General features: G+C 27.6%; 1 long non-coding RNA gene across 1 annotated transcript; it reads left to right on the top strand.

Moving 5' to 3' along the window:
• Positions 1-14,056: 14,056 nt before the first annotated feature.
• On the top strand, positions 14,057-16,312 carry LOC132952902 (uncharacterized). Its single transcript, XR_009665533.1, has 3 exons — positions 14,057-14,182; positions 14,272-14,360; positions 14,898-16,312. It is a non-coding gene; the product is annotated as an uncharacterized LOC132952902 (long non-coding RNA).
• The last annotated feature ends 254 nt before the right edge of the window (positions 16,313-16,566 follow it).

Here is a 16,566-nt window from a genome sequence, read left to right as displayed (position 1 = left end):
AAAAATTTGAAAAAATTTAATTTAGAAAAATACATTTCAAAGTTCAAACTACAATGACCAGAATATTAAACAGAAAAAACTATTTAAAATATTTATTTCATTAAAGAATGGTTGTTAATAGGGCACCAAGTTATCAATTTTCAAGTCAATACAAAATGTTCAACTACAGTTACATTACTAAAAAAAAAAATTGAAGGAGGGTGTTGGCGCCCGCAGGCAAATGCATTTTAGAAAACAAAAAAAAAAATTTGAAAAAATTTAATTTAGAAAAATACATTTCAAAGTTCAAACTAAAATGACCAGAATATTAAACAGAAAAAACTATTTAAAATATTTATTTCATTAAAGAATGATTGTTAATAGGGCACCAAGTTATCAATTTTCAAGTCAATACAAGATATTCAACTACAGTTACATTACTAAAAAAAAAAATTGAAGGAGGGTGTTGGCGCCTGCAGGCAAATGCATTTTAGGAAACAAAAAAAAATTTGAAAAAATTTAACTGTAGAAAAATACATTTTAATGTACAAACTAAAATGCCCATATTCTTAAACAAAAAAAACTATTTAAAATATTTAGTTCATTAAAGATAAGGATTATTTAAGGGCACCCGATAGTCAATGTTTAAAAAATTTGGCTAGAGGTTAAATCATAAAAAAAAAATTGAAAGGGGGTGTTGGCACCCGCAGGCAAATGCATTTTAGAAAACAAAAAAAAAAATTTGAAAAAATTTAATTTAGAAAAATACATTTCAAAGTTCAAACTACAATGACCAGAATATTAAACAGAAAAAACTATTTAAAATATTTATTTCATTAAAGAATGAATATTCATAGGGCACCAAGTTATCAATTTTCAAGTCAATACAAAATGTTCAACTACAGTTACATTACTAAAAAAAAATTTGAAGGAGGGTGTTGGCGCCCGCAGGCAAATGCATTTTAGAAAACAAAAAAAAAATTTGAAAAAATTTAATTTAGAAAAATACATTTCAAAGTTCAAACTACAATGACCAGAATATTAAACAGAAAAAACTATTTAAAATATTTATTTCATTAAAGAATGGTTGTTAATAGGGCACCAAGTTATCAATTTTCAAGTCAATACAAAATGTTCAACTACAGTTACATTACTAAAAAAAAAAATTGAAGGAGGGTGTTGGCGCCCGCAGGCAAATGCATTTTAGAAAACAAAAAAAAAAATTTGAAAAAATTTTACAGTAGAAAAATACATTTCAAAGTTCAAACTACAATGACCAGAATATTAAACAGAAAAAACTATTTAAAATATTTATTTCATTAAAGAATGAATATTCATAGGGCACCAAGTTATCAATTTTCAAGTCAATACAAAATGTTCAACTACAGTTACATTACTAAAAAAAAATTTGAAGGAGGGTGTTGGCGCCCGCAGGCAAATGCATTTTAGAAAACAAAATAAAAAATTTGAAAAAATTTTACAGTAGAAAAATACATTTCAAAGTTCAAACTAAAATGACCAGAATATTAAACAGAAAAAACTATTTAAAATATTTAGTTCATTAAAGATAAGGATTATTCAATGGTACCCGATTGTCAATGTTTAAAAATTTTGGCTAGAGGTTAAATCATAAAAAAAAATTTGAAGGAGGGTGTTGGCGCCCGCAGGCAAATGCATTTTAGAAAACAAAAAAAAAATTTGAAAAAATTTAATTTAGAAAAATACATTTCAAAGTTCAAACTACAATGACCAGAATATTAAACAGAAAAAACTATTTAAAATATTTATTTCATTAAAGAATGAATATTCATAGGGCACCAAGTTATCAATTTTCAAGTCAATACAAAATGTTCAACTACAGTTACATTACTAAAAAAAAATTTGAAGGAGGGTGTTGGCGCCCGCAGGCAAATGCATTTTAGAAAACAAAAAAAAAATTTGAAAAAATTTAATTTAGAAAAATACATTTCAAAGTTCAAACTACAATGACCAGAATATTAAACAGAAAAAACTATTTAAAATATTTATTTCATTAAAGAATGGTTGTTAATAGGGCACCAAGTTATCAATTTTCAAGTCAATACAAAATGTTCAACTACAGTTACATTACTAAAAAAAAAAATTGAAGGAGGGTGTTGGCGCCCGCAGGCAAATGCATTTTAGAAAACAAAAAAAAAAATTTGAAAAAATTTTACAGTAGAAAAATACATTTCAAAGTTCAAACTACAATGACCAGAATATTAAACAGAAAAAACTATTTAAAATATTTATTTCATTAAAGAATGAATATTCATAGGGCACCAAGTTATCAATTTTCAAGTCAATACAAAATGTTCAACTACAGTTACATTACTAAAAAAAAATTTGAAGGAGGGTGTTGGCGCCCGCAGGCAAATGCATTTTAGAAAACAAAATAAAAAATTTGAAAAAATTTTACAGTAGAAAAATACATTTCAAAGTTCAAACTAAAATGACCAGAATATTAAACAGAAAAAACTATTTAAAATATTTAGTTCATTAAAGATAAGGATTATTCAATGGTACCCGATTGTCAATGTTTAAAAATTTTGGCTAGAGGTTAAATCATAAAAAAAAATTTGAAGGAGGGTGTTGGCGCCCGCAGGAAAATGCATTTTAGAAAACAAAAAAAAAATTTGAAAAAATTTAATTTAGAAAAATACATTTCAAAGTTCAAACTACAATGACCAGAATATTAAACAGAAAAAACTATTTAAAATATTTATTTCATTAAAGAATGATTATTCATAGGGCACCAAGTTATAAATTTTCAAGTCAATACAAAATGTTCAACTACAGTTACATTACTAAAAAAAAAAATTGAAGGAGGGTGTTGGCGCCCGCAGGCAAATGCATTTTAGAAAACAAAAAAAAAAATTAGAAAAAATTTTACAGTAGAAAAATACATTTCAAAGTTCAAACTAAAATGACCAGAATATTAAACAGAAAAAACTATTTAAAATATTTATTTCATTAAAGAATGATTATTCATAGGGCACCAAGTTATCAATTTTCAAGTCAATACAAAATGTTCAACTACAGTTACATTACTAAAAAAAAAAATTGAAGGAGGGTGTTGGCGCCCGCAGGCAAATGCAATTTAGAAAACAAAATAAATAATTTGAAAAAATTTTACAGAAGAAAAATACATTTTAAAGTACAAACTAAAATGACTAGAATATTAAACAGAAAAAACTATTTAAAATATTTAGTTCATTAAAGATAAGGATTATTTAAGGGTACCCGATTGTCAATGTTTAAAAAATTTGGCTAGAGGTTAAATCATAAAAAAAAATTTGAAGGAGGGTGTTGGCGCCCGCAGGCAAATGCATTTTAGAAAACAAAAAAAAAAATTTGAAAAAATTTTACAGTAGAAAAATACATTTCAAAGTTCAAACTAAAATGACCAGAATATTAAACAGAAAAAACTATTTAAAATATTTAGTTCATTAAAGAATGATTATTTACAGGCACCAAGTTATAAATTTTAACGTCAATACTAAATATTCAAGTAGAGCTACATTACAAAAAAAAAATATGAAGGAGGGTTTCGGCGCTGGCTTGTCAGTGTTTAAAAAATCTATATAGAAAGATCTAGATAGGAATTAAATAACAGAAAAAAATTCTCTGAAGACTCACAAATTTGAAAATATTCATATGAAAAATCAATTGAATTAAATTTATGATAAAAAATTGAAAGGGGAACGTGGGTTTCCGCAGGCAAACGCATTTTAAGAAGCAGATAAAAAATTTAAAAAAAATCATATGGCACCAAGTTGTTAATTTTTTAAAAAATGATATATATAAAAGAATCAAAAAAAGTGAAATATATAAAAAAATAAATTGAATGGGGAACGTGAGAGAATCTAGCCAGTCTCTTTTCAAATTATATATTATGTACACAGTTACTCAGCGTACTCCCAGGTATAGCCGGTTAATCTTGAAGAGTTTTTATACAAAAAAATCTACTAGAGTTCATTGATGTGAAAAAAAATTGTTTGAGATATCTGGGTGAAATAACACTAAACAAATGAATATGCTGGAAGCTAAATACTGCAATACATATTAACTACAATTCAAAAACTACGTGTTGTTTACATTATAATAATGCGAACAGTTATTATGATCAGAGGTGTATCATGGTAATATATGTATTAGAAAATGTATAAAAATGAGTGTAAATTATAAAGGATGCAAAGAAATTAAATGATAAAAGGTCCTGCACGGACTCTACTATGTGATTGTAATTTATAAAGGACATAAAATGTTTAATTTAAAATAATATTGTGTTTGGTGGGTCTACAGTCAATATTAAATTACAAACTATAAAGTCTAAATGCAAATAAAAACATTGTCAGATATCTGTTTTAGTCTTTGTAAATATGTGCGGAAAAAAGTTAGATTTAGTACAATGTAAAAAAATGTGGAAAGGCAACCCTGAGGATTCTTTGACAATAGGATATTAAAACACAAAACCATATATTAAATTAAAACTATTGATTTTATACGTTTTCTATTTACAAAAACCCATAAGTATTGAAAACCTTATAAAACCCTAATAAAATAATATTTTGTTATATTTTAAAATACATTTTATAATTTGTTGTGGTAAAAAAATCATTATTTAAAGTTGGCTGTATTTAAGTTTTTAATAACTATACTGGTACAACTCTTGCTGACAATCTTTAAGACCGTGTTAAAAACTATGATAATTAGTTAACATCTAATTTCCTGCCCTATCCTAACCTAACCTAACCTAACCAAATTAATAATATTTAAATATTTTCTTTCATTGTTATGTTTACAATATCGAATACCTTGACAGTTAGTAGGAAAAGATCATCGCAAAGCTCACGACCGGTGATGGTAGTCATCTATCATTACCATAGCTTCAACTAACCATAGGTTTACCTAACTAACCTTCTTATGACTTATTAGGACACTTTGAATAAAAAGATCCTGATTTGCAGGTTGCTGAACTTAAGTGTTTGATTATTAAGTTGATCCTTAGATTGTTGACACCTTATTCCGTGCTATGGATGAAGTCCATAGATAATAAAGATATGGATAGTCCACGCCTAAATACATTTGAGGCCGCGTTCCCGCGGAAGGCAATTGAGGCTCCTTTATATTGATAGTCGATACTCGATATAGGTATACTTTATTTGGCCTCAATTGTTCCCCTCGATGACCACTGATAAGACCATTATGTTATATATTTATTATCTATGATGGAGCCATACCCAGCTCATTCGTGTAAATAGGGTTATGAGTATGAAATATTTCACATGAAATTTTCACTTTGAAATATTTCAATGAAACATTGAAAAATATTTTTTTTTTTAAATGTTGTGTTTTTTGGTATGTCCATAATAAAGTCATAATTATATGGTCACACTGATTTCATATTTATCATCCATATGACAATATCAGCTAATGAAGTATAAACATAGAATATTGTATAAATAAAATCATGATAATATCTACATTTTCTTCGCCAATAACGGAAATAGAAATACCGCTACCGCATATTCAATAACACCATTGGCCATTGGGTATTTCAGTATTTGTGACTTGTGTGTGTTTGTGCTAGCGAGTAGCGACGTTACCGTTACAAAACGTATAAAATATAAATATATAAAGTTATTACGATTAACGTGTTAATAAATTATCTATTGGGGGACGAGGTGGCCGAGCGACGGATTCGGCACAGCCAGTCCGAGTTCGATCCTCGACCACCGGGCGACATTTTTCTCCGTGCAAGTCACGGTGTCCGGAGAACAAGTGCCGCCATCCCCCACCCGGGCATGGAAGATACCTACGGGTGCCCAATCAAAAATTCTGCCAAACCCAACACACACGTGTTCCTTCCCCTACCAACACTAACAACCCACAAACAAACCACTAGCTAATGGCCTCAGTTGCCGGGCTCAAGATCAATAAAAAAAAAAAAAAAAATTATCTATTATAATTTATGAGTTAATAGTTATATAATATATTATAATTTATAACTTAATATGGGTAATTGGGTTAAGTTAAAAGTTTAATTCACAAATGTTTTCGTCAAGTGACAATGAATGAAGGAAACAAAAAAGTTACAAAAAACATTTGCAATTATTGCAATTGGGGAACTGTTTTAATGCAACTCGTCAAAAAAAAGCACATTAGAAGTTGTGTTAAGTGTCCTATGGCTGTAAAAAGCAACATTTTACAAATGAAAAAATCTTCTCATGGTTAGTTACATATTTATATACTTAAATATAAAATTATTATTTAATGCATATTTTGAACTATGAATATAATTATATTATCAATTAAAATAATTATATGATATCCACTGTTCACATCATACATCCATAGGTATCTTCTAACCTACCTCTGATTACTATGGAAAAAATTACTGCCTACAGTCTATACCATAATTAATAATATTTTAATACAAATTACAAAACAAAAAACTCAATTAGTGATTTGGAAATAGAAACAGATTCAATTGATTCAAATGATGAAGGATCAAGATCTGGTATAGATAGTTTTTTTAATGAGGTATCATCCGAATTAAAAATAAAATTTTAAATCTCAAAAATATTAACTTTTAGTTTTATACCTATTTTATTATATATTTTGATTTATATCTAATATACTATAGGTTTTATTTTAATTTTATATTTATTATTTTCATTTTTAAATCATACACAGTTGCCAAAGAGAGGTTTATTTTTGTTAATACTTTTAAAGTTTTATAATTATTATTTATTATTTATATACCAATTATTATATTTCATGAATTTGTTTTTTATTTGAACTCAAAAAACAATACTTTAAGTGATATACTGATAAGGATATATCATAATCATTATATCAATATATTCATATTTCATATACATTACATTATAATAAATGTATATATATTTTAATATTTTATATCTTATATACTTATATGTATACATTAAGATTCATATTGTATAGCCATATAGGTATATTATACTTATACACAAAGGCAATAAATATCTACCTTACTAAGTAAAAATTAACTGTATTTCTTACTACAATTTAAAAAAAAAAATATTTAATTTAATTTTTCATTAAAATGAAATATTTCACAAAAATAAATTTCATGAATTTTTAGAACCCTACGTGTAAACAATTTGAAGCACATAAAAGCGATCAACGAGTCTCTATTGATGATTTATCAGCATCTAAGCCCAGCCCACCTTCATATTATTCTCTATGCAAAAAGTAAATTTAAGACAAATTTGTAAATCAATGCACAGTCTCTCTATTGTACTAATATTTGTGATTTCATTAATTTTCGGTATTTTGTATTATTAGATTGGGAAAACATAAGACAATATAATTTACACAAGACTGTGGCTAACCCAATCATACTTTGATAAAACTATATGATATAAGAACCTTCTATATTTCCTCAACTTACTGAGGCAACCTTGAAACATTTCCTTTTAGGAAATTAATTAAATCCTCAAACATAACTCTTGATTCAAGAGTTTGTAACTAATACAATATATGTTATGATATTTATGGACGACACTTGCACCATGGCCCCTCGATATAGTAATGTGGCGACCCGGCACATCTCTTTTAGATAAATGATTAATTACTTAATCAAGTCTACCAATTTACTAAACATTTATATTTTGTAGATAATTTGAAGAAAAATTTAAAATTGAAGAGAGACTGTGTGAATTAACAAAATTTTTGGTATGAAATGTTTATTTGAACACCTGTTATAATGTATTATATTGAACTTAAGTTAATTTTTTATAATGTACTATAGTAAACATTTGAACATTTATTGCAATATACGTATATTATACCTACATAGATTTAAAGTATGATTTTTTTTAGTTTTTTTTTTGGAAAGTTACCTACGTAGTACAATACAAGACATTTTATTTTTATATTTTGAAGCAATATATGTTTTGGATTATTTAGATCTATATAAACTAAATTTCAGACCCATAGTTTAGTATTTAAAGTTTGTATGATCAAAGTCGTGGAACCAAATTTTATCCGACTCTACTAGAATGTTGTAGTTATATTAAACTCTAATACGTATGTGGAATAACAGTACCTAACCTTCTATGATAATTTGTTATGAATATAATATTTTAAGTAATAGCTCAAATTTAGCACTTATACGGTACTTAATACATTTTCCTAATATTTTAACAGAAATTATGGAGCTAAAAATATAGAAATACCTATATTATGTCGCGGTCCATAGTTCATAGTTTTGTTTCATTTATAATAATAATAATGCTTTTTAATATACTTTTTCATGAATTAATATTTATTACAGTTGGCTTTTATGATTTGTTTGAACTATTAGTACGTATTTTTTTTGGAAGATCCCTATTATTACAACACCGTTACCAATATGCGTTTTTTTTTGGGTTAGTTAATATAATTGCATGTTTTCATGATTTCTTCGTATTTAAGCTTATTTTCTTAAAATGTTTTTATATTTTCGGTTCATCCGTTACCTACCTACATACCTACCTACCAAGTGTGTAAATAAAGAATTTTTTTTGTAAACCAATTTGTATTATAATTTATTAATTTAAAAAAATTTTAATAAAAACGTATTTTTTTGAATTTTAAGTGCATATTTTTTAATATTTCAGTGCATATATTTGCCTGTTTTTAGTGCATACATGCAGGCAAATATTTAACACTTTTTCATTGCATTAAATTCACAGCCCTGCTAATTACTTTTACTTCCAATCATAATACCTACCACAGTTAATGTTAAAATTTAACAAGAGCAAATGTGTCCAACGTTCTATGTGCCAAAAAAATGAAAAATTGTTTTATGTCTGATTTATGTTCTATGTGCCAAAGGCAATAATCCTGTATGGGTTCCAAGTGCCAATTCGATTTATTACTAGTTTAAAATTGCGTTCATAGATGGCGTCCGTTCCATGTGGTATGCCTATTGTCACATGTGCGTTCTATGTGCCTTGTGCCATAATATGTTCTATGTGCCCATAAATTTCAATTAGATTTGTTAATTTATTATGTCTATTATTTGTTATATTCTGAAGTGAAGGAAATATGTTTATTTTACGTTCTAAAATGTATCAAGTCGATATAAAGTTTAATCAAGAGTTTTTTTTAAATTTTTATTCAGTTTGTTATTTTATTTATCAATATGTAATACTTAAAAAGATAATGTTTCTTAAATTTTCAATGACCTAATGAAGAAAATATGTTTATTTTACGTTAAAGTCGTAATTTTGTTATATTAATATAATAAAGAATAATTCTCTGTTATTTCCAATAAAATATTGTTACTTGGAACAATAATCACACCATTTGGCACTTAGAGTTTTAATATTATATGATTTGGCACTTGGAACTGTCATTAGCAAATGTTTAATTTTAACTAATATTAAATGATAATTATAATAATTGAACTTAACTAGGCTATAAATGTTATGTTAATATATAACATATATTTTTACACAATATTATAATATATTATATTGAATGTTGTATTGTTTTTTGTGTTTCCTGAACATTTTGGTTTTTGGCACATAGAACGTTTGACACATTCGCTCTTCAAATGTCAAACTGTCAACAATCAACTGCTTCTTCAACTTGATAGCACTAAGAGGATGTCAGATTTTTAGCGCACTATTTATTTCTCTCTCTGACCCAATCATTTTAGTGTTTTCTTAATCGTACATTTGGTATGCTACACGTGGGTCAAAGATGGAAAACAAATAGTGCGCTGACATCCCAACCGGCAACCAGTTTACACGAGTGAGCTGGGTATGGCTCCATCATATCGTGGTCTTATCAGCGGTCTTCGAGGGGAACAATAAATTGAGGCCAAATAAAGTATACTTAAATCGAGTATCGACCATCGACTATCAATATAAAGGAGCTTCAATTGCTTTCCCCTGTGGACTATCCATATCTTTATTATCTATGGGCTTCATCCATAGCATGGATTAAGGTGTCAGCAAATCAAAGGATCAACTTGATAATCAAACACTTAAGTTTGCAGGTTGCAACTCAGGATCTTTTTATTCAAAGTGTCCTAATGAGTCATAAGAAGGTTAGTTAGGTAAACCTATGGTTAGTTGAAGCCATAGAGTCAATAGGGCCTTTGCAATTCAAGATCTTTTCCTACGTATTCGGCATTGTTAACATAACTATTCTACCTTTACACTTTTTCTTCCCCCGTCTCTCACAGCTATATACAGGTTCAGCCACTCTCATTCCACACCTCCATATGATCGGTATTCTGTCTATCCATCTCTTCTTCAGTCTTCTCGCCCATCATTTCTCCGTTAAATTAACTTCTATAGCCACTCACACTATCTCTTATCATACAGTGACCGAACCACCTAAACCTATTCTCTCTTGTTCTCACTATAATATGTACACTACCCTACACTACCCTTAATTAATTAATTTCTTATTCTATCTCCTTTGTACCTTAACACCTTACTTATTATTCTCATATCTGCTACTCTCACTCCACTTACCTACCCTAACCTTACATTTCTTTTTCATCTTTCCCTTTCATACACCAAACATTCTGAAATCCTGTTGACCCATTTCCTTATCTTCGCCATATCACACACCTCCTAATTCCTATTCACTCAGTCTCTAGTTACCTACAAGTCTTCGTACTTGATTATCGGTGAAAATATTTAAATATCATTGAGCGAATTCCCTACTCGAATGAATTGCTTAAAAAAATATCATACCTCACCAATTTTCTAATTTTGAACACGACTTTATTGATAGCCCGAATAGTGTTATACCAGTATAGTAACAATACAAATATTGAAAATTTTTGGGCAATACATCCCCTGATCAATTAACTATAATAAAAAAAAACCTACTGAGAAATAAGAAAATACATACCCCGTGATGGAATCAAAATCTGCTACGAAACTTAGTCTTCGAAACACTGAAACGTTCACACATTTCAATCTGCTTATGATATATTATTCCCAGTTTGAAAATGTTCGCTGACGAATGCCATTTCTGAAATAACAAGCATCTTATGCAGTAAAATGTTCTACAATATTCTAATTACCTATGCGTTACAGTCTACAGATATTATATAAACCTACCAATAAATACCTAATATTAATTTTTATTACACAGAGTTTGTATTTTTAAATGTTGTATTCAAGGATTTATTAGTTTTATTTTTATACCTAACAAAAATTACATTTATTCACAAGTCAGTTATCAACTAGAACTCGAATACGAGTAAGACAGCGTTTGGATTGTTCGGACTGGCGTATAATTTATTATTATTATACATTGCGCCTTTGGTAGGCAGTAGTAAACGTATATGCTTCTACGTTACTTAGTTAACAGATTTTCCGCGACAATAAATATTTAATTCAAGTCTAAAAAGTAAATGTAAGACCAAAATAATATAAAAACAAACTTACGCATAAACATCGAATCTTCCAGTGAAACCTAGCTGTACTGCAGCACACGCTGTCGTCGAAGAAACAGCTATCTTCATCCGTCTACATCTAGCTCCATCTCCATCTCTCTCTACATCTCGCTAATTGAAACGTATCTAGTATACAATACTAGTATCTTTATGATCTGTAATATATAATGGTGTTCGATGAAAAAGATTGAAATAAGATAAAAATACATATTTTTTTGGTTTCGAATATGAAAGCTGTGAGATGATCAATATGAATTTTGTGAGAAATCTAGAGGTACTAGAAAACTGAGACGAGTGTGTTGAATGAAATAAATTAAAAAATTGAGTAACACAACAATCGCTTAAAAATTAATTTAATTCAAATAATGAGATGAACCTTTATTAGATCATTTAAATTTTCCAAAACAAGCCCCCAGTTGTTGGTCGCATGCCAATTTTAACCATATACTAGACCACAAGTTTATAGACATTCTATAAAGCATTCTGCTGCCGGTGGCCCTAGACACTAGGAAATTATATTTCTTTAGTAATTAAATTACGATACGAATTATAAGTTACGTAGGTACTTGTCCAATACTCGACTACCAGAATTTAAATTAAAGAATGTGATATACCTAGGTAACATATCGATCGATTCTAAAACAGAAACATAACCTAGGTACAAATAATATCACAATATCAGATAGTGAAATGTGAAAATTTGAAGAAAATTTCCTATAGGTATATTCCGTAAAACCCCCAAAATAAAATGTACGTTTGAGGTGTTCTCTTAAAACCCAAATATTTAATGCCCGTATCCCGTATGCATAGAAAATGTATGTTTCACATTTAACGAAAACTAAAACTATCGTGACATTGAATTCAAATTTATAATATAGATAACGGTTTCTTTACTTGGTAACCATTTATTTATTACTTGGTTTATAAACAAATTCTAATTGATATAAAATAGTAATTATATAAAAATAGTTTTATTGATCCCAATATTTAAAAATAATGTTTCAAATAAGATAATAAAAAAAATTTAAGAAATACCTATTAATTAATATGTATTACCTAAATAACAAAATAACTAAATAAATTCGTGTTTTTTTTTAAACATTTTCACGTCCCCCCCCCCCCCCCCCCTTACGAAATTGTGTCACTCATCCTTAGAGTGGTGCGCCCCTTAGGTTAAGAGCCCTTGACATAGTGCATGTTAAAAAATCAGTCAAATCCCCCCCCACCCCTTGACAAAATCATTTGACTCATTTAGCTACTTTATGAATTAAGAACGATACATTGAACGTACAAAACCGTACCTACCTACATAATAGTTATCAACCTATTAACCCATCAATAATATTATATTTTTTATTGTGTACACTAATCGATTGGTATATACAAAATAACGTTAAATTATAAATAGGACGTGGATTTAAATGCATTAAAAATAAGAAAAATGCCTTAAAAATACGATTTAATGCACTTATACTACAAAGCTTAATAAAATGGCCAGAAAAATTAAAAGTCCAATTTAAACGAATATAAAATAGAATTTAGATAAGTGTATAGGTAGTGTATTCGTTATATTTTGAGTTTCATTATAGCACATCAGTCGATCAGATGCTATTTAATATTTTAAAATAAAAAAATTCGACGGTAATTCCATATTGGCAAGTGTTGTTTTCTATAACTGAAGTTATAGTATCGAACATAATGGGTACGTAAAAAAATAGAAATATAAGAAAAAAAATTACCTTTATTTAATTGTATTTAATTTTTTTCTAATAAGTTTTTATAAAATTGACTTTATCCCATATAAATCGCATTGCTGAAAGAATAGTGACACAACTCAAAATTGTTGATTTTCGGATTTTCATTGATTCTAATATAAAGTGCTCCGCTCTTTATTTTAGTTTATGTGATTAAAATATGTTATTTCACTCGAACTGACTTAAAAACTGTAATACCTATGTCATTATTCTTGCCAAACGTTTTCCATTACTTTCGTGCAAGAATAGTGTCACAACTCAAAATCATTTTTATTTTTTGAGTTGTGACACTATTCCTGATTCATTTGACACAATATTATGTACAGTAAAACGACACATTGTATTATAGTTTTACAATTTTTATTCAACCTTTATAGTGTGGAAGCTAGTGGTTAGTGACTTGGATAATAATATAGTAGGTATTAGACGTATATGTATCCTTATCTTCAATTAGAGAATTTAATTTTAAAATTATATAAATAGCACAAATTAGATATACTATTATTATTACAATAATATTATGAGGGATAATAATATTATATAACATGCTAAATTCACATTACTCAATTTATATTATCATAGATTTTGTATTATCATTTATAAACATCTTGATCTGATAATCTATTTACTGTGGTCTATGTATACAATTTATAACCACTAATAATTATAGTGGTATAAAATTATAAACACATAATATTATCAGTAACAAATATCAGCAAATAAAAAGTCTAGTAGGTACCTATTGTATCATACATTTTCAGTTGTTCGATTAGGTATAATAACATTATATTTTTGATAATAATATGCTTGCTTGTCTTAATGTCTATGTTGTATTGTTGTATTATAATTTATTTGATCATTGATTGAAGTACATATTTTGTGTAATTTAATAAGTCTTTTAATATTAACTACATAATTCAACATGAAGAGTAGTAGAGCCAAACTTATGGTTAAACTTGGACAAAGTAGCCAACAAGTAAGTTATATCTATGATATTATTTTAATCACTCACTAAATTAAATATACAAAAAGTAACACATTTTTATAATTATAATTGATCTGCAGGAGTATAATAGTATCAACGTCAAACAAATGCGATCAGAGAAATTAGCATCAAAAAATAAATTTATAATTACTATGAGCTTCCAAACACTGTAAGTACATTTTCTGATGTATACAATTAATTATTATTTATGTAATTATGTATTATAATAAACTATTATGAGCCCCTTATATTTTTTAAAAATTAAGTTAGATTCAATATTCAAATACTTCTTCTGTTTTTTGTACAATTTTAAATGTAATTTATTTAAAATAAATAACATATTAACATGTGTTTATGTACCTAAATATAAATTATGTAATTATTTACATGTATTATATAATATGTAGGTATACAGAGCCTAGATAATAATTTTACAATAGTTATATATAAAGGCTCTGTAGGTAGGTATATACTAAAACTTTAAGTCACTTGAGCAAAGAAAAAATTCTTAAAAATCTAAAAAGATAAACAACTACCATATACATTACTGTACCTACATGGTTGTCAGCAATGTTTTTTAAATTTGAGGAGACTGGTTATTATTTGAGAGGGACTTCTCCCAATAATACATTTTAAACTTAATAAATAATGGTTAATATTACATAATATGAGTAGGTATTAATAATAAAAATCTTACTACTTTTAGGTTGAAAAGGTAGAGGCATGGTTACAAGACCCCCAAAATGTTTATATGGGCGATTCATCACCTAAATCTTACCATACACTTACTCCATGCAAATTAGTGGGAAAAGATCAATCAGATCTATGGAACATTTCAGATGAAGGTAATACAATTTTTGGTCAAATTAATGATGGAGTTATAGAAAATCATATCACGGGAAGTCAAATTAATATTAATTCAATAACTTCAAATAATAATATTTTGATTGGGGAAATTGACAACTATGAATCCGGCAATGTATTTCAAAATGATATTCCTAATCAATGTTCTGAAGAATTTCAACATTTTGAAAATCATAATAATGATAACATTATTATATTCAACAGTGCAACAAATAATGATGGAGTAACTTCGATAACTAACATTGCTGATCAAACACCTGAGTTTACTAATATTATTGAAAATAATATTCTACATCATAATTCTAATTCTGATCAAATTGAAAATGAAGTTGTACTTCTTAAAAGTAAAAAAAGGAAAAGTTTTGGTTCACTAAAAGAAGCATAAAAAAAAAAGAGAAATATGGGCCAGTCGTATCATACAGCTAATAAAAAAAAATTAATAAATGCTAAAGAAATACAATTAGCTTGTGGAAATATCTGAAGACTAAAATGCTCATTGTCTATAAGTGAAATAAGTAGACAACAACTATTCAATTCTTACTGGCAGTTAGGAAATGTAGATAGACAAAGAGATTTTTTATCTAAATGCATTGAACCTGGCAATGTACCTAAATATAGGTATCCTCATACAGTAACTAGAGACTTAAATTATTCATATAACTTTTGTATAAATAATATTAAACATAGAGTCTGTAAATTATTTTTCAAAAATACACTTGCTATTAGTGATAGACCAATTCGAACAGTTATTTCAAGACTAAACAACTATGGATTTATTAAGGAAGATAAACGTGGAAAACATAAAAACCATAAAAAAAACTTGACTTTGCAATTAAACAAAGTGTTTAAGACCACATAAACTCTATACCTCGTATTGAAAGCCATTATTTAAGAGCACAAACAACTAGTAAGAGTATATTGAAGGTGGAAAATCTTTGGCTGACTTACATAGAGATTATTCATCTCTCAGGAAAGAAGAACAATATCCTCAAGAAAAAATAGCTAATTTAACCATGTACTCAAGAATTTTTAATACAGAGTTTAATATTTCTTTTTTTGTTCCCAAAAAAAAAACCAATGTTCTCATTGTGAATCATACAAAAATGCGGATGACGTTGAAAAAGTACTTTAAGATGAAAATTATCAGCTACATTTGTCAGAAAAAAATCTAAGTAGAACAGAAAAAGAAAATGATAAACAGTTGGCTGGCTTTAAATGATATAATTAGAAGTAACATATTATTAGCATGCTATGACCTTCAGGCTGTACTTCCAACCCCTAGAGGTGAAGTATCTTTATTTTATTATAAATCTAAATTATCCACTTACAATTTTACTATATCTGATATTGCGAGAAAACAATCATTTTGTTATGTTTGGAATGAAGGTGAAGCAAAAAAAGGAGTTAATGAAATTGGAACATCTATAATAAAATTCTTAAAATCTGAATGTAACAATGGAAAAACTGAAGTAATTTTTTACTCGGATAACTGTGCTGGGCAAAACAAAAAT

Source organism: Metopolophium dirhodum, chromosome 9 (genome assembly GCF_019925205.1).
Source record: "Metopolophium dirhodum isolate CAU chromosome 9, ASM1992520v1, whole genome shotgun sequence".
Classification (NCBI taxonomy): domain Eukaryota; kingdom Metazoa; phylum Arthropoda; class Insecta; order Hemiptera; family Aphididae; genus Metopolophium; species Metopolophium dirhodum.
The sequence above is the reverse complement of the archived record's forward strand: the minus strand, read 5'-3'. Positions and strand labels throughout refer to the sequence as shown.